The sequence below is a fragment of the Thalassophryne amazonica genome, chromosome 4 (genome assembly GCF_902500255.1).
Source record: "Thalassophryne amazonica chromosome 4, fThaAma1.1, whole genome shotgun sequence".
Taxonomy (NCBI): Eukaryota; Metazoa; Chordata; class Actinopteri; order Batrachoidiformes; family Batrachoididae; genus Thalassophryne; species Thalassophryne amazonica.
The window spans coordinates 59140131-59166782 of NC_047106.1; the positions used below are offsets into that span (position 1 = coordinate 59140131).

A 26652-nucleotide genomic window follows, 5' to 3' on the forward strand; every position below is an offset into this window, starting at 1 on the left:
ACGTTCAGAGTAGATACAATTAATAACCAAAAGAGTGCTAAACAGAAATAAAAGAAGCGTATACGTACAACCGCGCCACAGCAACAAACAATCTGTCAGAAGCAAGTTGCCAGATCTGTGCAACAGTTCTGCTAATTATCAAAGCTAAGGTTTTCATTATCAGATTAGCTTTTCAGATAATGTTGGAACCATCATCGGACCAATTATCTTCCAATAAATTTTGGTCAGACAATTTTTAGATGGCGAACATGTTTTTGTAGGTGTAGTGAATAAATCTTAAGTTAAAAACATTTGTTAACTCTGATATCAAAGTTTGTAGTACTTACCTGATAAATGTTTTGGAGCAAATAAAAAGCCCTGTTCTCTGTACACAGTTTCAAGAGAAACCACTCTATTCTCTGCAGTCAGAGAAGAGCTGATCACAAAATAATTACTCTTGACACCATACTAACTCACCCGCAACATCACCCAAGTCATCCAGAGGCATACAGTTTTAACTTATGGTTTAAATTTTAACCAAACTAATTTCGGACATGTTATTTAAATTAGCGTCACTTCTGAAGTTTTATAAAGTGAAATCAGCAGCTATGTGGTTTAGTTTTAAAGTATCATACTAATTTTGAAGGTTTAGTGTGGACATGCTGTGTACAGGTGCATTATGGGTAATCTCAGTACACTCACAACAGGAGAAATGCATTTAAGACTCTCTGATCCGGCTTCACACAGACAACAGCATTAAACTCTTGTATATTGTGTCTAAAACTCTAGTGAATATATTCACTGGGTTTATAGACGTTGTTATTGTGTTTGTTTTATGTAAAAATGGCAGAAGAAGCTCAGGTTGCTTCTCCACACAGACTAAATACAGCACAGGGATAATTTGGAATATTTTGGAATACGTTTTCGGTATCTACTGCCATCTACTGGCCAGTAGTGTTGATGGCAGTATTCACCCTAAGTATTGAGATATCCCCTAATTCTTTGCGTGACAGAGTTGTTGCAGCTAAAGAAATAAAAATGTACATTTGGTTGTATAATGTTCATTTACAATTGTCGTCGTGGATTCTGTTGTTTAAACAGCAGCAACTCTCTGGCGCGCGAAAAAACAACCCCCCCCAAAAAAAAACTGGTATGCAAAGGATTATGGGTAAGGGTCTGAGCGTCTGGGCGCCAGTAGATGGCAGTGTTCTATGCATTTTTAACTTTCAATATATTTTCATTTATATAGTGCCAATCACAACAGAGTTGCCTCAAGCGCTTCCACAAGTAAGGTCTAACCTTACTAACTCCAAGAGCAACAGTGGTAGGAAAAACTCCCTCTGAGGAAGAAACCTCAAGCAGACCAGACTCAAAGGGGTGACCCTCTGCTTGGCCATGCTACAGACACAAATTACAGAACACCAGGGCTGTGAAATGAAAATTGTAAAATCTGAGGAAATTCGCAGGGGGTCTGGGGGGCGCAGCTCCCCAGGAGCTGGGGTCTAGGGCCTTGTGGGCCCCAGAAACCAAATAAATTTTCATCTACTGATACATTTTCACATCTCCTGGAAGAACAATCTCAAAATTAGTGCATATTTAAATGATCCTAGATTCAACCTTTCATTTGAACCGTCAGTGATCATGTTGAACTAACAGAAATACGACATGGAAGTAGGACCTGGAATGATTTTCCTTTTAATTGTAAAACAATGATGCATTACTCAGAACAATTAAATGAGACTGAAAAGACTATTAAACCCTGTCAAAAAACCCACAGCTAAAGATTGTAGAATATTTTAAAATCAGGGTAAATATCAATAACATACCTTATAGAGGGTTTTCAATCACGTGACCGATTTGCTGCAGGACAGGTGCCGGTCTCCATTCTGGATTACAAGGAGGCTGGCGCGTGATAGAAAAATGGAGAGAATGTCCGGTTATTACAATGCTTTAAATCCTCGAGATAAGCTATCTATCATGATACGAGGGTAGGCTGAAAAGTTCTAAGGCTCACTATGATACAGTTAATGCATTAACTGTTAATGCATTAACTGTTAAGTTAATATAGTGAGCCTTAGAACTTTTCAGCCTACCCTCGTAGATGTGTAGCAGTTGGTTCAGTGGATCCGTATCTTATACCAGATAGTGAATTTAGTGGCGATGTAATGAAATGGCTGATGGTGTCACTCTGCGATATTGTGAACTAGGAAGCTGCCAACAGGTCTCGCCGGCCTCCTGCAGAGCATCACAGCGGAGCTCTGAAAGCGGAGGTCGGTCTTGAAGTCCTGAGTGATTTCTGTCACCAGGCGCTGGAAGGGCAGCTTGTGGATCAGCAGCTCGGTGTTCGAGGACCACAATGTAAATAAGCATCCGTATTGGAAACGTTCTTGTGTTATCCTTGGCAGTATTTTTATTTATTCTTATATTGATTTTATTGCCGAATAAGATAAAATAAAATTCTGGTAGCAGTGGATTTCTGTTAGCGATGGACCCTTCTCAGCGCCACAGTGCCGTGAGGCTTCTTCCACCGACGTTGAGCTTCTGCAATTGTTCGCCAAATGCACGTAGCGTAACACAGCGGCCACCGCGTCGTAATCCGAATGGGCACGGGACACAAAATGACGTGACCGATACATCACATCCGCCGCTAACAGAAATCCACTGCTACCAGAATTTTATTTTTATTTATTCTGCAATAAATTATATAAGAATACATAAAAATACTGCAGAGGATAACAAAAGAATGCTTCCAATACGGATGCTTATTTCCATTGTGGTCCTCGAGCACCGAGCTGCTGATCCGCAAGCTGCCCTTCTAGCGCCTGGTGAGAGAAATCGCTCAGGACTTCAAGACCGACCTCCGCTTTCAGAGCTCCGCTGTGATGCTCTGCAGGAGGCCGGCAAGGCTGACCTGGTCGGGAGCTTCCTAGTTCACAATATCGCAGTGTGATACTGTTGGCCAGTTCATTACATCAACACTAAATTCACTATCTGGTACAAGATACGGATCCACTGAACCAACTGCTACACATCTATCACGATAAATAGCTTTATCTTGAGGATTTAAAGCATCGTAATAACCGTACATTCTTTACATTTTTCTATCACGTGCCAGCCTCCTTGTATCCAGAATGAGACGGCACCTTCCTGCAGCAAATCGGTCACGTGATTGAAACACTCTATAGTAAAAACGCACACATTCTTGTGTAAATTCATGTAAATCCACTCAAAGCCACAGTGTCTTTTTCCCATGAAAAAGTCTACTTAATTAAAACTAATTTACCTTGCTGTGTAAATTCATGTAGCCTAAATTCATTCAAAGCCACAGTCTTTTTCAATGAAAGAAAGTCTAGATTAATGAAAGAAAAAAAAAGGCACATAATCTTTTCTGAAATTCTGTTTGAACAGCACAATGTTAATTTTCCAGAGAGAGAAAAATATTCTTACCAGTTTGCTTTTCCTGTTCATTCTTTCAGGGTGCATTCATGAAGCCAGCAACAATTCTATGGATTCTTGTCCTTTTCAAACCGTCTTTCCTCACCATCTTCGCTGTGTCTGATGTCGCTCCGTGACCACAGACATGCTGCAAAATTCTTCTTTAAAAACTTGAAATTTCTAAAAGTGTTGCGAAGTCCACATGCTAACGTTTAGCTAAGCTTCGCACAGGAGCCAGTGTTACCGCTAGCAACCAACCAGTCCCCGCTTTACGACAACTGTCGTAACAGCCAGGCTTTGAGTGGCATTTTTCCTCCGCGTAAATTCCGCGGATCCGAGGAAACTGATATGTGTCTGTAACACACAGATCAGTGTCCGCGGACTAATAAAACTTGCATGATGTCGTAAAAAAAGAATGCTTTGCGATAAGCATTTAAAAACTCAGTAACGATCACGATTAAAGAGTACAACACTAACAACTGACCCCCCTCCACCATGATGAAATCTGCTGTTTTCCACAAGCCCTGAGAACAATTCACAAAACAGATATACAAGAATGCTGTTGGTGCACAGGACAGGAGAGTTTTCAGCACACATACCACAACCCATCTCTGGATGGAGCTGTACCTTAAACAGAGAGAAAAAAAAAACAGAATCGGGCATCAGAAGGACAAGAAATACAGTATAATTTGTCAGCATTAAACAACAAGAAAAACAGGATACTAAGGTGATCGCAGACCACTAGCCCTAAGCTTCATGAAAAGACCCAGAATTTAGGTAAAAGTTGAGGCTGTGGCACACTCCGTTTCCTAATAAAATGAATTAAAAAATAAAGAGCGCAGAACTATACTATGCCAGTATGCTAGCCATACGAAAGGAAAAATAAGTGCGTCTTAAATCTGGACCCGAAAGTCTCCACAGACTCTGACTGTTTTATTGATGCAGGGAGATCATTCCACACTACAGGGGCATGATAAGAGAAAGTTCTATGACCCGCAGACTTCTTATTCACCCTAAGGACACAAAGTAGTCCTGCACTCTGAGAATGCAAAGCCCAGGCCGGTACGTAAGGTTTAATTAGGTCAACTAGGTAGGGAGGTGCCAGTCCATGAACAGGAAGCCAGTGAAGGGATGCCAAAATGGGTGTAATGTGGTCAAACTTTCTGCTTCGTGTCAAAAGTCTGGCTGCAGCATTTTGAACCAATTGGAGACCCCTAATGCTGGACTGCGGTAAACCAGAAAATAGAACATTGCAGTAGTCCAATCTAGAAGAGATAAACGCATGAGCATCAGCCATAGACAGGATGGGACGAATCTTCGACATATTTTGCAGGTGGAAGAAAGCAGTCCTCGTAATATTTCTAATGTGGAGGTCAAAGGACAATGTAGGATCAAAAATTACCCCAAGGTTCCTTGCTTTGTTAGTGTGTATATGACTCACGAGCCTAGGCTAAGCGTTAACTGGTCAAATTGATGCCACTGTCTCACTCGACCAAGAACCATCATTTCAGTCTTATAAGAATTTAAAAGTAGAAAGTTTCTAGACATCAAACTTCTCACTGATGCAAGGCAATCTTCTAAGGATTTTATGTGAACGAGATTACCAGCAGTTATCGGCATGTACAACCGAGTATCATGAGCATTGCAGTGAAAGGTAATCCCAAAACGCTGCAATATGTGCCCAAGGGGTGCTATATAAAGGGATAACAGGGGGCCTAAGACCCCTGTGGAACCTCAAATTTCATGTCACTAAGGTTAGAGGTAGTGTTACTGTACAAAACACAGTGAGAACGACTGGTCAAGTATGACGTCAGCCATGCAAGGGCACTCCCAGTAATCCTAAAATGATTTTCCAGCCTATCAAGTAGAATATGATGATCCACAGTATCAAATGCACATTTATCACATCACACATGACATGTTGTGGGTTGTTGGACAACAATGAATAGACACATGTGGGGCGTTGACACATTACATTTCAGGCCACATCACAGACTACTTGTTATAACAGGTGTGTGCCCTGGTGATGATGGAGGTGATCTGATGTCCGTGATAAACTGATCTCTCAAGCATTCGGGGTCCAGTAGAGTGACACGGCAGGTCTTGGAGGAAGGGCAGACGACAGCGCTGCTCTCCCCCTTATCGCCACCTCCTCTTCCCATGTTTGCCTCGCAGACTTTCAGACTTCGGGTGGCAATCGGAGTGCATTCTTCATATTCTTACTGCATTCTGACAGCAGTCTGGGTAGTCGTAGTGTGTTAAAACTACACTTGAACAGCATTTGTAGGCATTCACACGGAATGTGCACTAATCAGTCGAGGTGTGATCCGCCCACATTCTAAGTTGTCGTACGGCATTCGTACATGGCTGTCCGAATGTCTGTCCCTCCTGATTGCGCCTTGAATTTTGGCTTTTTTCCCCACATTTGGCCTGATTCATTTCATTTGTGCTCATTCATGCTAAGTGTGACAGGGCCCTTACAGTACTGTATAAAGTTGTTCTCTATTAGTTGTGATAAAATGACCAGGATTCTGTCTTTCTATCGCTGTCTTCTTTTCAGGTGTTGTCTGACCCACGGCTGGTACCTGGTCATACCACAGTGGTGCATTTTGTGGTCCTGAACCATGGCGTGGCCCGACTCTTCAATCTGACCGCCATGATGACTCTGGATATCTTTATCAGAGAGGACCTTACAGGTAAAAAAAAAAAAAAACTTGATCAGTTTTATTCTGTCTATGTTAATTTTTTGGACATGCAATGTAAGACACGCAGCGGTGACCTTATTGGCCAATAGCCACCACACCGTAGACACACTGGAGAGTCTACCTATCAACAAATGTCTCTTGAAGATGATTGATTATTGGTATTTATTCTTTTATTAATGAAGTTCCTTGGTTTTGTGTAGGGCCCCGTCACACTAGAGCAATAATGCCATATGAATCACACGAATTGTAAAACAAACAACATTCAAGCTGCATTTGTACAGGACACATATTCGTACAGCCGTGTATGAATGTGTGCAAATACCCTGAATGTGGTATGAAGCCGCCTCTAATGATTTGTGCAATTAGGAGTGCAGCCGCACCCGAATCCAGGTAAACTACCCAGAGTGCAGGTCAAATGTGGACATGAACCTTCTCCCATGAAAAAAATAAAACAGAATAAAACAAAAAAGACAAGGAATAAAAAAAAAAAAAAAAAAAACACAGCATGAAATCCCACAGTGTTGCCACCCGAGGTCTGGGTGGAAAGCAAGTGGGGGCGTGTCAGGGTGAGCGCTGTGGTCCACTCTTTTGAAGACCTGCCTTGTCACACTGCTGGGTGTTGTGCTTGCATCATATTAAAGACATTAAAGACTGCTCTTAATCCACCTGTGGCATTGAGCAGAGATGCTCGACAGGGGAAGATGATTATTATCATCTTTGCGCACAAACGTGGCGCACTTTGCGCTCTCGAATCCAAAATGTGGCTCTGCTTTTACACAGTACTTCTCCCACAAATTTCAAATAAAATAAATTAAACAAAACAGCTATACCGGCCAATTTTGTAGGTACTGAAGTTTTCCCCTTAAGTGTTGCTGGGGGAGTCAGCTAGCTAGGGAAAGCTAACCGCTAGTGAATGCTAACCGCTAGCCATTCACATAATTCATAATTCATTTATTGTGTAAAAAAGAATACATGAAAGTATATAATGACACATCATAACAATAAAAACTGATGAAAGAAGAAGAGGCCAAGCTTCCCCCTGCACAGAACATTTTTTTCATGACGCAGCCATTCCAGCGTACTTGATAGGCAGAACAGTGCAACTCTGTGCAGGCCCGGTGTGAAAGGAGCTTTAGACTTGATCTAGGACAATCATAAACAAGATGATGACAACCTTTCAAATATGAGGACATGCATGTCTTCATTTCTTTAATTTCCATCAGCAGGCTCTTTACTGTGAAGCAGGTCCCTGCATTGGTATTTGTCATGGACACCACTGGTAGCATGTTTGAGGAGATCACAGCCGCTCGTCTCCGGGCTCTGTCCATCATCCAGAGCAGAGCCAGCAGTCCTAGGACTGGACCCTTCCTACTGGTGCCTTTCCATGACCCAGGTGAGCCTTTTAATAATTTTGACAGCAGAGCTGACACAATACAAAATATTTTCATATTCAAGTTTTTAAAAATATTATACATTTTCCATTCATGGGTACAATTTCACTCACATTATTCTCAGTTGGATGGAACTCAGTCAGTCCTATTATATTATATGATCAAATATGCTTCATAACTTTTTAAAACTTAAAATATGTAACATGCTTTTGTTCTAGTACTGATAGTTCCCTAAAGCTGACATTATTTGTAGGTGTGGGACCAGTGTATGAGACAGATGACCCAAATGAATTCATGCACCACATGGAGAATCTGCTGGCTCTGGGTGGAGGAGATGAACCAGAGATGTGTCTCTCTGCTATTCAAGTAAAATAATAACAATATAATAATATTAATAATAATAATAATAATACTTACTTACTTACTAATACTAAACAATTAAATGCCTGAAGAACAATGTGTTTTTAAGTGCCAGCACCAGAACATGCAGTTATGTGGCAGCTTATGCATAACTGAGCACATGATGCATTGCTGCAAGTGGCTGATTGATTTTCGTTTTGCACTTACTGTTATTAATGCACGCAAAAATTCCCATTTACATACTGCTGTCTGTGTCATGTACCATGCCCTGTCATGCACTCAGTTATTCCAAATAAGTGACCTGCAAAACGTTCTGTAATGCAATGCGCAAAAATTTGGAAAGCTCAAGCAATTTAGCAGTTGTTATATGAGATCATTACATCAGCCCCAAATTGCTTATTTACTTTAATCTAAAAGTGCTCCATCATGCAGGAGATTTGTACATGTACACTAGCATTTAGCATGTATGTTTAACAACTGTCTGTATGCTTTCAGTTAGCACTCACTCACAGCCCACCGCTGTCGGACATCTTTGTATTCACTGATGCTTCCCCAAAAGACGCACACTTGTTCGATGCAGTGAAGGCCCTTGCACTTGAAAAACAGAGCAAGGTCAGTTTCATTTTAATGCAGAATTACTTTACTGTATGTTGAAAATCATTTTGGCATTGGCTACTTTTATTTTTAAAGTGGATAATGAACCAACTTTGAATATTAGATTCAAAGATGAAGCGAGACAAAGGAACACCTCCGTTTCGGAGTGTTAGAGGACAAGTTGGGACATGCCTATCTCGGCTTTCAGTGCTTACCAGTCGAGTGAGTATAAGAGAAATTGTGGAAAGCTGGGCATGTCCCAACTTGTCCTCTAACACTCCGAAACGGAGCTGTTCTTTTGTCTCGCTTCATCAGCGAATCGGTCGTGACGCGCGAAGCCTCCGCGTGGCTTTCCATGACTAAATCTCTTGTTAAAAGAGTGAAATCTGCCGGAAAATGGCTGATGTCCAGCTCTTGTGATAACCAGAGAAATTGCACACGACGGTCCCGGCTCCACACAGCGATCCGCTTAGAAATGATGTGGTGGTTTCTGCATCTCAATGGCGGCTCGGAGCGCGGGCGCCGGGCGCCATTGTGGGCCATCCTTAAAGCTGTAGTAACACTCCTTATTCTTTGTAAAAGTAAGTCCCTTCGGCTGCTCCCTTGTTTGCACTCGGGGTCGCCACAGCAAATCCACGGTGGATCTGCATGTTGATTTGGCACAGGTTTTACACCGGATGCCCTTCCTGACGCAACTCCACATTACATGGAGAAATGTGGCAGGGGTGGGATTTGAACCCAGAACCTTCTGAACTGAAACCAAGCGCATTAACCACTTGGCACCACCCCTGCTCTTGGCCACCACCCTGCTTTGAAGCCCGTAAAATTTTCACCGAAAGCCAGATAAATTTTTCGAATGGTTTCCAGCTGCCTGTCTCTAACAGTTTCTGAAAAAATTCCGATGGGAAAAAAAGCCCAAATCATTCCGCCATTTCCTCGCAATGAAACAACGACGAGAGGGGTGGACCAGTGCTCACTCAAAGCCTGCCCACAGGCGAATGACGCAACTGACAGGCATGGAAAAACTCATGCATGTGCACGAAGGTTCAAGCTTGGCTGACGTAAAAACATATGAATCAAATCCATATAGTTTTTGAAAAAAATAAAAAGGTCCAATACTTTTCTAACAGACCTCGTATATGTGCACACTGATTTACCACATGTACTGTAATCCATTTTGTTGGGAGTCTGCTGTTTCTCCTGTTTTCTGTTTATTCACCTTTGTAATGCCTTGTAACTGTGAGAGTGACCCAAGCAGTGGGTCACCCTTTGAGTGTGGTCTGCTTGAGGTTTCTTCCTTAGTGTCATCAGAGAGAGTTTTTTCTTAGGGCCCTGTCCCACTGGCGTTTAGGAGGATTTGCGCATGAAATGAGGAGACAAAAGCTGAGCGTCTGCAACAAAGGTGGGCAGAAATGACAAATGTCCCAGGGTGGATCAGCGAATACATGAGGAAGAAAAGCGGATATAACAGGGAACAGAAGCGAAGGCGACCGCGGAGGCGCCCCCATGAGGGGCACAGTGACCGTGATGCACTCGCTTCATCCGTTCCCACTCTGTCTGCATGCGTGACATACCATTTGCGACTGTGATGTGGCTGTGCTGGGCAGCGTCATATCTGTTTTGCACCCTGTCCCGGTCCGCTGCCAAGCCGCGCCAACCTGTCAGTTGCGGATATCAATGGATGACAGGGGATATGCGGCCGTTGGTGTGTATGTCCTGCGTATGTCTTCAGTATGTGTTCAGGCAGTGATGCGGATCTCATCCGCAGCAGGATTTTTGAGCCGCTCAAAAATCCTGCCTGCGGACATGCGTGCCTCTGCGGATGATCACGGACATGTTCGGATGGCGGCCGACTCATACAGGAATGTTACACAGTTATTGCGGTTGTTTGGCGGATGTGGGCCACTTTTGTGCGCATTCCATCCGCAAATCCTCCTAAACGCCAGTGGGACAGGGCCCTTACCAGTGTCGCAGGTGTGCTTGCTTTCGGGGTTGGTAAGGTTAGACCTTACTTGTGTGAAGCACCTTGAGGCAGCTTTGTTATGATTTGGCACTATAAATTAAGTAAATTGAATTGGAGTCTGGTCTTCATTTTCTTCTTCTCACATCAAAACTAGTTGTAGATTGGATAAAGCAGGCTAACATTAAGCTCCTGAAATGGTCTTCCCAAAGCCCCAACCTCAACCCGACTATACTTAAAACAGCTTTAAAGTCCATGCCAGAAAACCACCCAATTTAAATGAATTTTTTTTTTTTTGCCAGCTTGCACTCGGCCGAGACGGATGCATTTTCTTCTCTCCCTCCCTCCTTATCTTTCCTGCTTCTGTGGCGTGTTGTCTGTGAGGCTCCAGTTTTGCTCTTCTGAAAAGTGACAAAATGGATTTGTTAAAGTGGTCTCTGAACGCAATTGACACTATTTTTCTACAAGACATTCGGGGGCGGAGGACCCGACCTGTCCTGCCGGGACTACGTGATGGATTCATGGGCTACGTGATGGACTCGTGGAGGAGATGGCAGGTCATGTGCCTTTACACGCTGTCTGTGGAGGACGTCGAAGATGTGTATCTATTTGGCTTGGGAGTGACCGGTGCTGCTGTGGGCGGGCATAGCGCTGGTTTACTGGAAAATTAAAAAGTGGAGGCTGTTTTGATTGGGCCGTCCAGATTGCCCCACTTGATTGATTCGATTGGAAGGATAGTGACTGCTCAGTCGGCGGGTGTTAACCGCCCGTTGGAAAACCATCTCTGGGAGGATTGCAGTGCTGGAAAACCGCCTTGACCGTCAGTAAATGACCACATTCCTTTCTACATTCAGATGCATTGAAAGCCACTTTGTTCTCAGAACTGTGGAATCTTTCAGGCGTCTGCTAATCAGACATTCATTTGGCTTCCCCAAGACAGCTGCACTTCAAGGCCGCTGCGACAAAAACCTCCAAGAAGATTAAACACTCAAGTCTCGCTTCCCTGGTTTCCCCCTCCCTCAGCTTCTCCAGCTCTGACGTTGACTGAACAGTGGACTGCTCAGAGAACCCCCCCCTTCCAGGATTCAGTCATGGCCATTGTTTAGCGCCAAAAAGGGCAGCTACCGGAGTGTTCTGATAAACTGGACTTTCAAATCAGCTGTCATCCTGTGTTCTTGTTTGTCTGTGTGTTTACTGTTCTCTGTGCTGATAAGAGTTTTTTCCTCATTGTGGCTTCTCGAAGTCAGCAACCTTGAGGGTTTTTTTCTCTTCCTTACCTTGTGTGTGCTTTTTTATATGTGTTTATGTACCAGGCCGGCTTATGTCTGTTACGTGTGTGTTTGTCTTTGGGTCGGTCATGGTTTGCTCAGCCCTGCTGTGATCTAAAGCAGGGATGTACATCTAGAGCTGGTCCCCGGGCACCTTATGGCGACTTCTGCTCCTAACTGGCAATTAGGATGGGTTAAATGCAGTAGACACTTCATTGTGCAGGGAACATGTTCCTTTGTGCATATGACAATAAAATTCTTTTGAATCTTGAATCTTTGAAATCTACCAATTCTGCCAAGACGAGTGGTCAAATATCCAGACAGAATTATGCCACAAGCTTGTTGATGGCTACCAACGCATTTGGTTGAGGTGCAGCTTGGTAAGGGACGTTTAACCAAATATTAGTGGGAGGGTATGTGTATATATTGAGGTTGAATGTCTAATTTTGACCCTGTGTGGATTACAGAAGATCCCAAATAAATTCAAAATTGTCACCCAGTTGCTGTTTTTTAGAGTCATTTATGATGTCTGCTGTACAATCATTCCACCTGGGGAAAAGAACAGTTCAAAGACATCATTAAAAGCCCCAAAATACCATGACATTCATGCCCATGATGAGTGTATGTAAACTTTTACATACGTACGTACACATACATACATAAACGTGAACATAACTTAGTTGCTTGGCTACAACATTTTTCTCTCTACAGTTTGACCATTGTTTGTGGTGCTTTTGTTTTATTTTTTGGTGTTAGCATGGCAAAAGCAGATGGTCACCTCACTGCATCAGGTCTGCTTGAGGTTTCTTCCTATAATTCAAAAAATTTCAATAAAATAAATGTTTATACTTGAATAACACACTTTATTTATTGTGATATAAAATGTTGCACTCAAACAAATCATACTTTTGCATACGATTTTCCCCACAGGTGACTTTTCTCTTGACCAAAGACCCCAGTCACAAGATGGAGAATAGACAGAAAGAAAAAGGAGGACTAGAAACCTTTGTCGCCTGATCGGTTTGCTCTGTACACTTCCCTGTCCTCTCTGACAGGAGGAATGACAATATTCACCACCGACTCAGACATCCACAAGGTGTCTACCATAGTTGAGGATAATACAGCTGCTGATAAGGTACTACTGCAAGATCAACATTTTTAAGGCTTCTTAAGGCCAAAACTTAACGTAATCCACAAAATACACCAGCAGATCTCCAGTTTTGATATCAGTTACAGGATGCATGATTGCTTTAAAGTTACAGATGTTGTGCTTATTGTGCAGATTTGCAAAATCCAGTAGAGTGTTGTTTTTATTTTAAACTCAGGTGACACTTACGTGTGGCAAGTGGTCAAGATGTGATGCAATATCATTCCTTCAGAGTCGACAGTTCAATTAAATCTGTCACCTTGCACATTACTGGGAACCTTAAAGAATGCAGTCTTACCAGTCCTTCAGGTAACACAGTGGCACACTGTACATTCTGCAAAAATTTCTGCTTAGTTTCACAGTAACCTCTGCATCCAGTCACGTAAGGCTTGATCCTGCCAGTCATTTTCTTGCATAAACATGACCAGTGTTAAAAAAGAAAGCTTTTCACACAGCATTAAATAATGAAGTCACCACTACAATTATTAATCAATACATTAAGTGCTGAATTGATTTATGTCTGTCCTTTTGCATGTCATTCTCTCAGTCATGATCATAGGTGAGGACAGGAGGGTAAACGTACTGGTAAATTGAAAGCTTCGCTTTCAGGCTGAGCTCCTTCACCACAATGGTCCAGTACAGTGTCCGTAAAACATCAGATGTCACCCCAATCAGTCAAGCTCATACTACAACTTACCCCCACCAGTGAACAAGACCCCAAGATACTTACATTCTGCCACTTGAGGCAGTAACCTTCCCCTGACCAGAGGGGACACCCCAGTAGACGTTTGGTAGATGTTAGTTTTATCCATGCATCCATTTGCAAAAATCATCTACCATCTGCCCTTTCCGCATTCTTGTCCTTGATACCATGTCTACCCATTACTTCCTCCAACACACTCTTAGTATACTCTTCCTTTAAAATTAACCCAACACCATTTCTTTTCCTATCCTCACTATGATACAACAACTTGAACCCACCATGTATGCTCTTGGTCTTGCACACGCAATATGCTACCTTTCTCCTCTCCATCATGTCATCTGGCTCTCTCCCTTTACTAGTCATCATTAAAAGTTCCAACTCTCACTTTCACCCTCTTGTTTTCTTCTCCTGCTGTCTCTGGACACGTTCTCCTCTTCTTATTCTTCTTCAACCAGCAGTAGCCCCATTTTTGGTGAGACCCTTTTGGGCAACGGTACTGGTGGTGGTCGTTGTAAACCCAGCCTTGGGTTGATTTGTACTCTGCATCTTTATTTTGGCTTGTTTATTCAAAGTCAGTTTTAAGCAGAAATGAGGCAGTTTTAAGCATAAACTCTGTGAAATTCCGTGACGCACTGAAATATCCAATGCACAGTGAATGCATCAGTGAGCAGCGCATTAAGCCACGGTGCTCTGATCGCTTCCGCCGCCTTTTATGATGAAATAATGCTGAATTTATGTGAAATGATAGTTGTACAAAAGCTTCAGATATCTGTCGCTGAGATAATTGATGACGTAGTGCAGTTTGAAGCAGAAACAAGGTGTTAATCTGTGAATCGTGTCATGAACCCGCGTCATCAGGGGACCGATTTTTAGGGGGACCGTTTGGTTGGCGACACCGGCACTCAGAGTGCACTGGCTGCACACTCCATGTGGCTGAGTTACACCCCATGTGGCTTAGTTAAATGTTTTCACCCAATGTGGGGCTCAAACCTGCAACCCTGAGATTAAGAGTCTCATGCTCTGCTGACTAAGCTAGGAGTAGCTCTGCAGTTATAAAATTCTGCCCAGTTTGAGGTTTTAAAAAATATTTTCTAGGTCTCAGACAGGTTCTTCTGAGCGAACAAGGCCTGCTGGCAGAGTTGGAGCATTTGAGGGTCTCTATCGCATCAGATTACTCCATCCTATACAGCCAGGCCAGTGGAGCATCCAAGTCAGGAGTCATGGACAAATCACATTCAATGTAATAGGTAAATAAAAGCAGTCAAACAATTACATTGTCTTTAGACTATCATAGTATTTTTTAACTGAGGCAAATATAAACTATCTTTGTCTACAGGTGACAGCAGTGTAGATTTCTTGTATTACTTTGCCACAATAAACAACGAAACACACCCAGGTCTAGCCAGAGTGGAAGGCAATCCAGTGGCAGGTAATCATTTGACTGTATATTTTTTAATCTTCTCCATCTTCTTAGTTAATGAGGTAATTGATACTTGTTTGTTTGTTATTTATTTTCCCAGGTGTCCCTGCTTTTCTGGTGCTGGCTGTCACAGGTCTGGCTCCTGATCAGGAGGCTTCTTTCAGTCATGTGACTCTGATAGGAGCCAGCGGGGAGAGCCTCATTCAAGTGGTACTGAACTCCTCCTCTTCCCCTTTATCATCTGTGGAAGAGTGGGTGGGTTGGATGGAGTCGTACCCAGAGTTCCTTCTTTGTTCGCCTGTCAGGTCGAGACAGCAGGGGAAACAAGCTGGAGAGGGTTTCCATGGAGATGGTCCAGCCCACCTATGTCCAGATACAGGTAAGTCATCTTATGGAAAAATGTGGCTTTGCTGACCACCATAGAATTATTAGAGCCTGACCAATACAGATTTTTTTGGGTGGCTGATACGATACCAGTATTTGGGAGTAAAAAATTTAAAATACCAAAATATCTGCGGATATATACATGGACAATGGCAGTGATTCCAAACATTACATTACACAGTAAATTTTGCTGAGTAAAATTTACTCTGCTGGGATAACATTTGATCCAGTCTAAATAGAGTAAAACACTATTGTAGAGTGAAATCAGCTCTACTGGTGTCACCGACCGAACATCTAAGTGGTATGTTATTGTATACTGCAGTGCACTCTGGGAGTTCATACAACCACAAAAGGAATCATGATTTGTGTCATCAGTTTTTAAGTCATGATTAATTTGGGTGTAAGTATGCATACATGTAAAGTGAGCTGTGAATACTCAATGTCATTTTCTGATTGTGTACCTGAAATAAAAAAAGCAAAACACAAAAAATAAATACATAAATAAAAATAAACAGACATTAACATGCTGCTGTCTAATGGTTTCACTTTACACTTGTTTTTATTGTTTCAATATGTTATTGTCATTATTACTATCAATGTATACATAATTTACCAACAAATTGTAATAGGATAGGCTTACAGCTGTTCTTTTGTCCTTTTGAATGTTTATCCATGTAAATACATTAAACATATTTCACTATTCATATCTTATATTTTTGAATCAAAAGCATGCCACTAAAACTCTGCAATATTCATCACTGTAGAAATGCTGGTGTCTAGCCCCTACTAGACTAATATACAAATGCTATATACCATTTGAAAGAGACTTATTTTGAGATTTAAACAAAATTATGGATAGAGAGATTTTAACAAAATTATGGATAGTGAAAATAAAAAAAAGATATAATTTGTACAAAAATGTAAAAAAAAAGTAATTGACCTTGCCAAAAGGTCACAAGCTTGACCGTTTACAGCAATGTCAAAGTCATAATTGGGTTTGCCTTACCCAGAAACATAGGAAACCATGTCTCATTTGTTGTTATACCATTTTTAGATTTTCAGCTATCTCACGAAAATTTTCTCAACCTTAGTTTCATGCAATAACTTGTAACAGCTGCTCTTCTCAGATGGCTATCACATAGCATTGAAAAACTGAGATTCCAGCTTTTCAGAAAAGGTATGGTAGTCTTTGCCAGTTTTTCGGTAAGGGCTTTCCATATTTTGAGGCCCTGGCTATAAATTGACTGTACGCAATGGTGGGCACAGTTCAATTCAATTTCAATTTCAATTTATTTTCATTTATATAGCGCCAAATCACAACAGAGTTGCCTCAAAGCGCTTCACACAGGTAAGGTCTAACCTTACCAACCCCCAGAGCAACAGTGGTAAGGAAAAACTCCCTCTGAGGAAGAAACCTCAAGCAGACCAGACTCAAAGGGGTGACCATCTGCTTGGGCCATGCTACAACATAAATTACAGAACAATTCACAGAACAATTAACGGACGAATATACAAGAAATGCTATTGGCACACAGGACAGGAGGATCGCCAACACGAATACAACTCCCATCTCTGGATGGAGCTGCACCTTAAACAGAGAGAAAAAACAGAATCGGGCACAGAAAGACAAAAAAATAGTGTATAATTTGCCAGCATTAATCAACAAGAAAAACAGAGAAATAATAAGGTGATCGCCAGCCACTAGCCCCAAACTTCACTAAAAGACCCAGAATTTAGGTAAAGTTGAGGCCGTGGCCCGCTCCAATTACTAATAAATGAATTAAAAGAGTAAAAATCGTAAAACAAACTGCAGCAGTATGCTAGCCATATGAAAGGGAATAAGTGTGTCTTAAGTCTGGACTTGAAAGTATCCACAGAATCTGACTGTTTTATTGACGCAGGGAGCTCATTCCACAGAACAGGGGCACAATAAGAGAAAGCTCTGTGACCCGCAGACTTCTTATTCACCTTAGGGACACAAAGTAGTCCTGCACCCATGAGAACGTAAAGCCTGGGCAGGTATGTAAGGTTTAATTAGGTCAGCTAGGTAGGGAGGTGCCAGTCCATGAATAATTTTATAGGTTAGTAGCAGAACCTTAAAATCAGATCTCAATGGGACAGGAAGCCAGTGAAGGGATGCCAAAATGGGTGTAATGTGGTCAAACTTTCTGCTTCGTGTCAGAAGTCTGGCTGCAGCATTTTGAACCAACTGGAGACCCCTAATGATAGACTGCGGTAAACCAGAAAATAGAACATTGCAGTAGTCCAATCTAGAAGAGATAAATGCATGGATCAGGGTCTCAACATCAGCCATAGACAGGATGGGACGAATTTTCGCTGTATTTCGCAGGTGGAAGAAAGCAGTTCTAGTAATATTTCTAATGTGGACGCCAAAGGACAACGAAGGATCAAAATTACCTCAAGGTTCCTCACTTTGTCAGTGTGATGTATGACACACGAGCCAAGGCTGAGCGTTAACTGGTCAAACTGATGCCGATGTCTCACTGGACCAAGAACCATCATTTCAGTCTTATCAGAGTTTAAAAGTAGGAAGTTTCTAGACATCCAACTTCTCACTGCTGCAAGGCAATCTTCTAAGGATTTTATGTGAACGAGATTACGAGCAGTTATCAGCATGTATAACTGAGTATCATCTGCATCTGAACGACTGGTCAAGTACGACGTCAGCCATGCAAGGGCACTCCCAGTAATCCCAAAATGATTTTCCAGCCTATCAAGTAGAACAGGGGTGGCCAAGTTTGGTCCTTGAGAGCCACATTCCTGACACTCTTAGTTGTCTCCCTGCTCCAACACACCTGAATCCAATGAAAGGCTCATTAAAGGTCTGCTAACGAGTCTTTCATTGGATTCAGGTGTGTTGAAGCAGGGAGACAACTAAGAGTGTCAGGAATGTGGCTCTCGAGGACCGAACTTGGCTACCCCTGAAGTAGAATATGATGATCCACTGTATCAAATGCAGCACTGAGATCTAACAGCAACAGAACCATAGTGGTGTCTGAATCCATTGTAAGCAGAAGATCATTCACCACTTTAGTGAGAGCCATCTCTGTGGAATGATATTTTCTAAAAGCAGACTGCAGTGGCTCAAAAAGATTATTCTCAGTAAGACAGTCTACATGCTGCCGTGACACCACTTTTTCCAGAATTTTAGAGATAAATGATAGAGTTGATTTTGGCCGATAGTTTGTCAATACACTATGCAGTGGCTCAAAGAGATTATTCTCAGTAAGATAGTCTATGAGCTGCATATATATCTTTTTCCAGAATTTTAGAGAAAAATCATAGATTTGATATCGGCCGATAGTTTGTCAATACACTAGGGTCAAGATTAGGTTTCTTAAGTAATGGTTTAATCACTGCAGATTTGAAACATTTAGGAACAGATCCAGAAGTTAAAGAAAGATTAATAATTTCCAGCACAGTTGGCCCAAGAGTGGGCCACAGGTCCTTAAACAGTTTTGTTGGTATAGGATCAAATAAACAGGTTGTGCTTTTTGTTGACATTAGGAGTTTTGTCAGCATGCCTAGTGAGATACTGTCAAATTCAGTAAATCTAGGTAATACCTCAGTAGTGGCGCCCACATCAATAGCAGAGTGTAGTGGCTGGATTAAGGCATGCCGGAATATGTTTAACCTGATGTCTTCTATTTTCTTTCCAAAGTAATCCAGGAAATCTTGTGCTGTAAAAGGAGAGCAAACTACAGGTGGCTGTCCATGCAAAAGTGTTGCCACCGTGTCGAACAAGAACTTTGAGTTATGCTTGTTTTTGTTGATCAAATCAGAGTAGTAAGTCCGCTTTGTAGCCAATAATGCATGCTTATAGTCTAAGATAGCATCACGCCACGCAAGGTGAAATACTTCTAATTTTGAATGACGCCATTTCCGTTCTAGACCTCTTCCTTTATGCTTGAGGTCACGCAGATAATCATTGAACCAAGGTGACTGTGATTTGGGGGAGCGCGGTTTTAACACAGGTGGTGCAATCATGTCGAGTGTAGTTTTGAGCACTGAGTTTAAACTATCCACAAGTCTGTCTACTGACTGGGTATTTGTCAAATGTGAAGCTAAGACATCAGGCAGTCTAGCTTCGAGTTCAGTCTTAGTTGAGGAGTTGATGCATTGCCGTAATGATATACGAGTATAAGGTTGTTGTTCCACTAAACATGGCAGCAAAACTGTAAACTTAATAAGTGAGTGATCAGACACCACTGATGTAAGAGGCATGATGTCAGTATTCGTGACAGCAATACCACGTGCGAGAACCAGATCCAGGGTATTTCCACTAATGTGCGTTGAATCCTGAATGCATTACCGAAATCCTAATGCATCCACAATTTCCATAAATGATTTGCAGAGGGGATCAGAAGGCTTATTTATATGAATGTTAAAGTCACCAATGATCAGAATGTTATCTACACTAGTTGACAAGTTAGAGATGAACGCACCAATTCATCTAAGAATTCAGAATATGGGCCAGGAGGCCTATATACAGTGACAAAGTAATACGGCTGATTTTTATTCTTCTGACCTTGGTAATGCATAATGTCCTGAGCAGAGCAGAGAATCAGATGCTCAAACAAGTTATATTTGTGACCCCCAACAGCAAATAAGCTAAACCTAGATTTATAATAAGAGCAACACCCCTGACTTGCTTCGCATCACGAGGGACGTGACTAAATGTATATGCTGGTGGGCAAGCCTCATTTAAGGGGAGGACAGCTGTAGGTTTAAGCCAGGTTTCACATAGCCCAATCATATCTAAGTGATGATCAATAATTAGATCACTGATCAACAATGATTTTGAGGACAGTGATCTTATGTTAATGAGACACAGTCTAAGGACCTCAGTGGGGTTGACAGTTGAACTGTTTCAGATTCAGATTCAGATTCAATTATTATTATACCCTTGGGTAAAATTAGTTTACAGTGAGTGAGTCATCTCGTTTGGTAAACACAGGACAAAGCAACAACAGTGCTAAAAAGCTAAAAAACAAAACAAAACACAAGGACGGCCCCAAAGTAGAATAAAGCAAGATGAGTTAAAAGATCAGTAGATATAAAGTCTAAAAACGTATCATACTGAACCAAAAGGATAAAACTAACTAAATAAATAAAAATAAAAATGTGCTGTTCATAAAACAAGGTAAAAAAGACTATACAAAAAATAAATACAAAAGTTATATTAAGTTTCTATTACTTGTTTACAGCACTGATGGCTGCTGGTACAAAAACTGTTTCTGTAGCGTTTAGTTTTACAAGCTGGTACCCTGAACCTCCGACCTGAGGGGGGCAGCTGAAACTCACTATGAAGAGGGTGGGAGTCGTCTCTCAAAATGGAACCAGCTATCCTCTGTACCTGTTTGATATACAGGGATTCTGGCTGAAGCTGAGACTCTCCAATCAGCTTGCTTGACCATTTCACAATTTGGTTTAGACAATTTTTGTTTTGAGGGACAAGCTTCCAAATCGTGAAACAAGACAGAAGGATAAAACTGATTCTATAAAAGCACTATAAAACAAGGTCAGCACGGTTCTGTCAATGTTAAAAGTGGACAGTTTTCTCAGACAGTAGAGGCGCTGGCGTCCCTTTTGTACACAATGTCACAGTTTGCCTCAAAGTTCAGTTTGTCATCAATGACAGTTCCAAGATATTTATATGTGCTGACACACTCCACTGACTGACCTTTTAAAACTGTTCCCACTTGACTAGGAGCACTGTTTTTATGAAAGTCAATAGGAGTGATTTGTGACAGAAGAATATCAGCAAGAGTGAAGGGGAAAGTTTACAAAACAGTAGTGAGACCAGCTATGTTGAATGGTTTAGAGACAGTGGCACTAACAAAAAGACAGGAGGCAGAGCTGGAGGTGGCAGAGCTGAAGATGTTATCATTGTCTTTCAGCAGGCTGACAATAACTGTGTCATCTGCATACTTTAAAATCGTTCTATCCTCTCTGCTGCTACGGCACATGTTTGTATAGAGGATGAACAAAAGTGGGGAGAGAACACATCCTTGTGGGGAACCAGTAGAGGATATAACCTGATCGGAAACAGTTCCATTCACTCTCACTCTCTGTGTCCTGCCAGTTAAAAAATTCAAAATCCAGCCCACAAGATTGTTACTTACTTTAAAATTATCTAAAGCCTCAAGGCTAACACGTGGGCTGGATTGTGTTAAAAGCAGATGAAAAGTCAATAAATAAAAGTCTTGCATGTGTTCCTTTCCCCTCCAGATGTTTAAAAAGCAAATTTAATAAAGTGACTGTAGCATCTTCTACTCCTCTGTTGGGCCTATAAGCAAATTGCATGGGATCAAGGTCATGTTCCATTGTCTTCAAGATTTCAGATCTTACAAGTTTCTCAAAACATTTCATGACAATCGATGTTAGTGCGATTGGTCGAAATCATTGAGGGTCTTGGGAGAACTGATTGTTGGAACAGGGATAATAACAGCATCCTTCCAGACTCTTGGTACGTGCTGCATCTTTAAAGACTGATTAAAAAAATACTGAAAAATAGAGCTCAGCTCTTTCTTACATGATTTCAGCAAACGGCCACAAATATTATCAGAACCACAGCTTTTGCTTGGTTTGAGGGAGCAGAAGGATTTTTCAACATCCTTCTGGGAAATAAAAAAGTGCTGATTGCCACACACTTTATGACTCACTTCCTGTATTTCCTGACTAAAAAAAAACATCAAAACGTGTATAAAAACAGTTAAGAGCATTTGCAAATTCAAAATTAGACTGGAAGCCATCCAAAGAGATGGTCCTGCTGGCTTTAGAATGTTGGAGGCCTGCAATGGCTTTCATGCTTGACCAAGCAGATCCAAGATTATTCATCGCCATCTTATTCTCCAGCTTCATTTTATAGTCCCGTTTTGCTTTTAAAATCCCAATTTTCACTTCCTTAGTGGCTTTATGCCGCTCAGAGGCTGATCCATTGGGTTTAGGGGTGGTTCCAGAGTAGCATATATAAGATGCCCAGAAGTAAGTTTAGGTTTAAGACATTCCACGCGAGTTGTAGGTAGCAGACACGAAATGTTTGCTATTGCTGGAACAACCACTGGGCCATCCTCAATTTCAACATCATTCAATATAGTAATGGGTATTAAGTTTGGAAAGCATATCCCTCTATGATTTTTATGGACACGACTACGGAAGCAGGCCACAGTCTCAACTTGTTGAATTTCCCCCCCTGGCAAATAAACTGCACTATCACCATAGTGGATTTTCTGCACTAAATTCCTGCTAAGCTAATGCATTCCACACCCACATTTGTCATAAGCCTTGCAGGGTCTCTAATCACCTGTTCCGTGGCCTGCTCTAGATTCCTAATGTTACCCTCCCTGTAGAGCTCTATCTATGTTCGCAGACAAGATGGCGCCGCCTTCCCCAGTAGGGTGGAGGCCGCCCGGCATCAGCAAGCCACGGCGGCCCCAGAACGAAGGCCAGTTATCAATAAAGCTAAAACCTTGCTGTCTACAAAACTGCGCCAGCCACCTATTTAACGATGTCAGCCTGGTAAATGCCTCATCAGTACCCTGGGAGGGGAGGGGACCAGAGACTATTAATCGATGCCGACACATCTTTCTGGCAAGGTCACAAGTCCTCTCTATGTCCATTTTTGTGACCTCTGAGTCCTTCATCCTGATATCATTGGTGCCGACGTGAATAACTATGTGACTATATCTCATGTCATGTTCCTTCATCTGTCTTCCCTTCTGCAGCGTCAGCACCCTAAAATGAGATGCAATGTCGGGAGCTCTGGCCCCAGGAATACATTTAACGTCAGCCGGCGTCTGTAACCTGACTCTGCGGGTGATAGAATCCCCTATCACTAAAGTCCGGTATTTCGGCCTGGAGACAGGCGTGGAAGTCACTTGTGGGCTCAGAGAATTCACATCTGGCAAATCCAAGGGGGAGAAACGATTCACAGTTCGCACTGACGAGTGTGACTGGGGTGCCACAATGGGGCAACAAGCCCTACGGGGCTTCCTCCGCCTAGCCACAGTCCGAAAGCCATCATCCACAGCCGGCGTTTCTAAGGTGATGCTATTGGGCTCGCTAGCCGGCCCAACACTAACCTCATCTGGAGTGCCCGTAACATCTAACTCCACTGCGCTAAGAAGCTGCTCTAACGTACGGACACGGCTCTCTATGAGAGCCACCCTATCTTCCAACATCACGCAGGATGTACAGAAGGTGTAAAGTAGAATTAGTAGTGTACTTTGTGCACTAAGAAATTCAAGAATGTAGCCAAGCAAACACGAGTTAACCAATAATGGATAAGCTAACCACTCCTAAGGCTCACACAGACGCAAATAAATTTATTAAAATTCACATAAAATTTAAGCATAAATTCACATAAAATTTAAGCATAAAAATTCAAAAAGAAAAAATAATATAGCACCTTCAACTGCACCACAGACTAAAACAGTTAAATGTGGTCTATTAAACATTAGGTCTCTCTCTTCTAAGTCCCTGTTGGTAAATGATATAATAATTGATCAACATATTGATTTATTCTGCCTTACAGAAACCTGGTTACAGCAGGATGAATATGTTAGTTTAAATGAGTCAACACCCCCGAGTCACACTAACTGTCAGAATGCTCGTAGCACGGGCCGGGGCGGAGGATTAGCAGCAATCTTCCATTCCAGCTTATTAATTAATCAAAAACCCAGACAGAGCTTTAATTCATTTGAAAGCTTGACTCTTAGTCTTGTCCATCCAAATTGGAAGTCCCAAAAACCAGTTTTATTTGTTATTATCTATCGTCCACCTGGTCGTTACTGTGAGTTTCTCTGTGAATTTTCAGACCTTTTGTCTGACTTAGTGCTTAGCTCAGATAAGATAATTATAGTGGGTGATTTTAACATCCACACAGATGCTGAGAATGACAGCCTCAACACTGCATTTAATCTATTATTAGACTCTATTGGCTTTGCTCAAAAAGTAAATGAGTCCACCCACCACTTTAATCATATCTTAGATCTTGTTCTGACTTATGGTATGGAAATAGAAGACTTAACAGTATTCCCTGAAAACTCCCTTCTATCTGATCATTTCTTAATAACATTTACATTTACTCTGATGGACTACCCAGCAGTGGGGAATAAGTTTCATTACACTAGACGTCTTTCAGAAAGCGCTGTAACTAGGTTTAAGGATATGATTCCTTCATGTTCTCTAATGCCATATATCAACACAGTGCAGAGTAGATACCTAAACTCTGTAAGTGAGATAGAGTATCTCGTCAATAGTTTTACATCCTCATTGTAGACAACTTTGGAGGCTGTAGCTCCTCTAAAAAAGAGAGCTTTAAATCAGAAGTGCCTGACTCCGTGGTATAACTCACAAACTCGTAGCTTAAAGCAGATAACCCGTAAGTTGGAGAGGAAATGGCGTCTCACTAATTTAGAAGATCTTCACTTAGCCTGGAAAAAGAGTCTGTTGCTCTATAAAAAAGCCCTCCGTAAAGCTAGGACATCTTTCTACTCATCACTAATTGAAGAAAATAAGAACAACCCCAGGTTTCTTTTCAGCACAGTAGCCAGGCTGACAGAGTCAGAGCTCTATTGAGCTGAGTATTCCATTAACTTTAACTAGTAATGACTTCATGACTTTCTTTGCTAACAAAATTTTAACTATTAGAGAAAAAATTACTCATAACCATCCCAAAGACGTATCGTTATCTTTGGCTGCTTTCAGTGATGCCGGTATTTGGTTAGACTCTTTCTCTCCGATTGTTCTGTCTGAGTTATTTTCATTAGTTACTTCATCCAAACCATCAACATGTTTATTAGACCCCATTCCTACCAGGCTGCTCAAGGAAGCCCTACCATTATTTAATGCTTCGATCTTAAATATGATCAATCTATCTTTGTTAGTTGGCTATGTACCACAGGCTTTTAAGGTGGCAGTAATTAAACCATTACTTAAAAAGCCATCACTTGACCCAACTATCTTAGCTAATTATAGGCCAATCTCCAACCTTCCTTTTCTCTCAAAAATTCTTGAAAGGGTAGTTGTAAAACAGCTAACTGATCATCTGCAGAGGAATGGTCTATTTGAAGAGTTTCAGTCAGGTTTTAGAATTCATCATAGTACAGAAACAGCATTAGTGAAGGTTACAAATGATCTTCTTATGGCCTCGGACAGTGGACTCATCTCTGTGCTTGTTCTGTTAGACCTCAGTGCTGCTTTTGATACTGTTGACCATAAAATTTTATTACAGAGATTAGAGCATGCCATAGGTATTAAAGGCACTGTGCTGCGGTGGTTTGAATCATATTTGTCTAATAGATTACAAATTGTTCATGTAAATGGGGAATCTTCTTCACAGACTAAAGTTAATTATGGAGTTCCACAAGGTTCTGTGCTAGGACCAATTTTATTCACTTTATACATGCTTCCCTTAGGCAGTATTATTAGACGGTATTGCTTAAATTTTCATTGTTACGCAGATGATACCCAGCTTTATCTATCCATGAAGCCAGAGGACACACACCAATTAGCTAAACTGCAGGATTGTCTTACAGACATAAAGACATGGATGACCTCTAATTTCCTGCTTTTAAACTCAGATAAAACTGAAGTTATTGTACTTGGCCCCACAAATCTTAGAAACATGGTGTCTAACCAGATCCTTACTGTGGATGGCATTACCCTGACCTCTAGTAATACTGTGAGAAATCTTGGAGTCATTTTTGATCAGGATATGTCATTCAAAGCGCATATTAAACAAATATGTAGGACTGCTTTTTTGCATTTACGCAATATCTCTAAAATCAGAAAGGTCTTGTCTCAGAGTGATGCTGAAAAACTAATTCATGCATTTATTTCCTCTAGGCTGGACTATTGTAATTCATTATTATCAGGTTGTCCTAAAAGTTCCCTAAAAAGCCTTCAGTTAATTCAAAATGCTGCAGCTAGAGTACTGACGGGGACTAGAAGGAGAGAGCATATCTCACCCATATTGGCCTCTCTTCATTGGCTTCCTGTTAATTCTAGAATAGAATTTAAAATTCTTCTTCTTACTTATAAGGTTTTGAATAATCAGGTCCCATCTTATCTTAGGGACCTCGTAGTACCATATCACCCCAATAGAGCGCTTCGCTCTCAGACTGCAGGCTTACTTGTAGTTCCTAGGGTTTGTAAGAGTAGAATGGGAGGTAGAGCCTTCAGCTTTCAGGCTCCTCTCCTGTGGAACCAGCTCCCAATTCAGATCAGGGAGACAGACACCCTCTCTACTTTTAAGATTAGGCTTAAAACTTTCCTTTTTG

The 26652-nt window shown here is 41.6% G+C and overlaps 1 protein-coding gene and 1 long non-coding RNA gene across 2 annotated transcripts in view; both read left to right on the forward strand.

Moving 5' to 3' along the window:
- The window catches only part of vwa7 (von Willebrand factor A domain containing 7), a 100568-nt gene that overhangs the window by 43396 nt on the left and 30520 nt on the right, over window positions 1-26652 (forward strand). The window lies entirely within an intron of this gene.
- On the forward strand, window positions 14691-15194 carry LOC117508270. The gene is made up of 3 exons (XR_004560037.1): window positions 14691-14789; window positions 14879-14971; window positions 15063-15194. It is a non-coding gene; the product is annotated as an uncharacterized LOC117508270 (long non-coding RNA).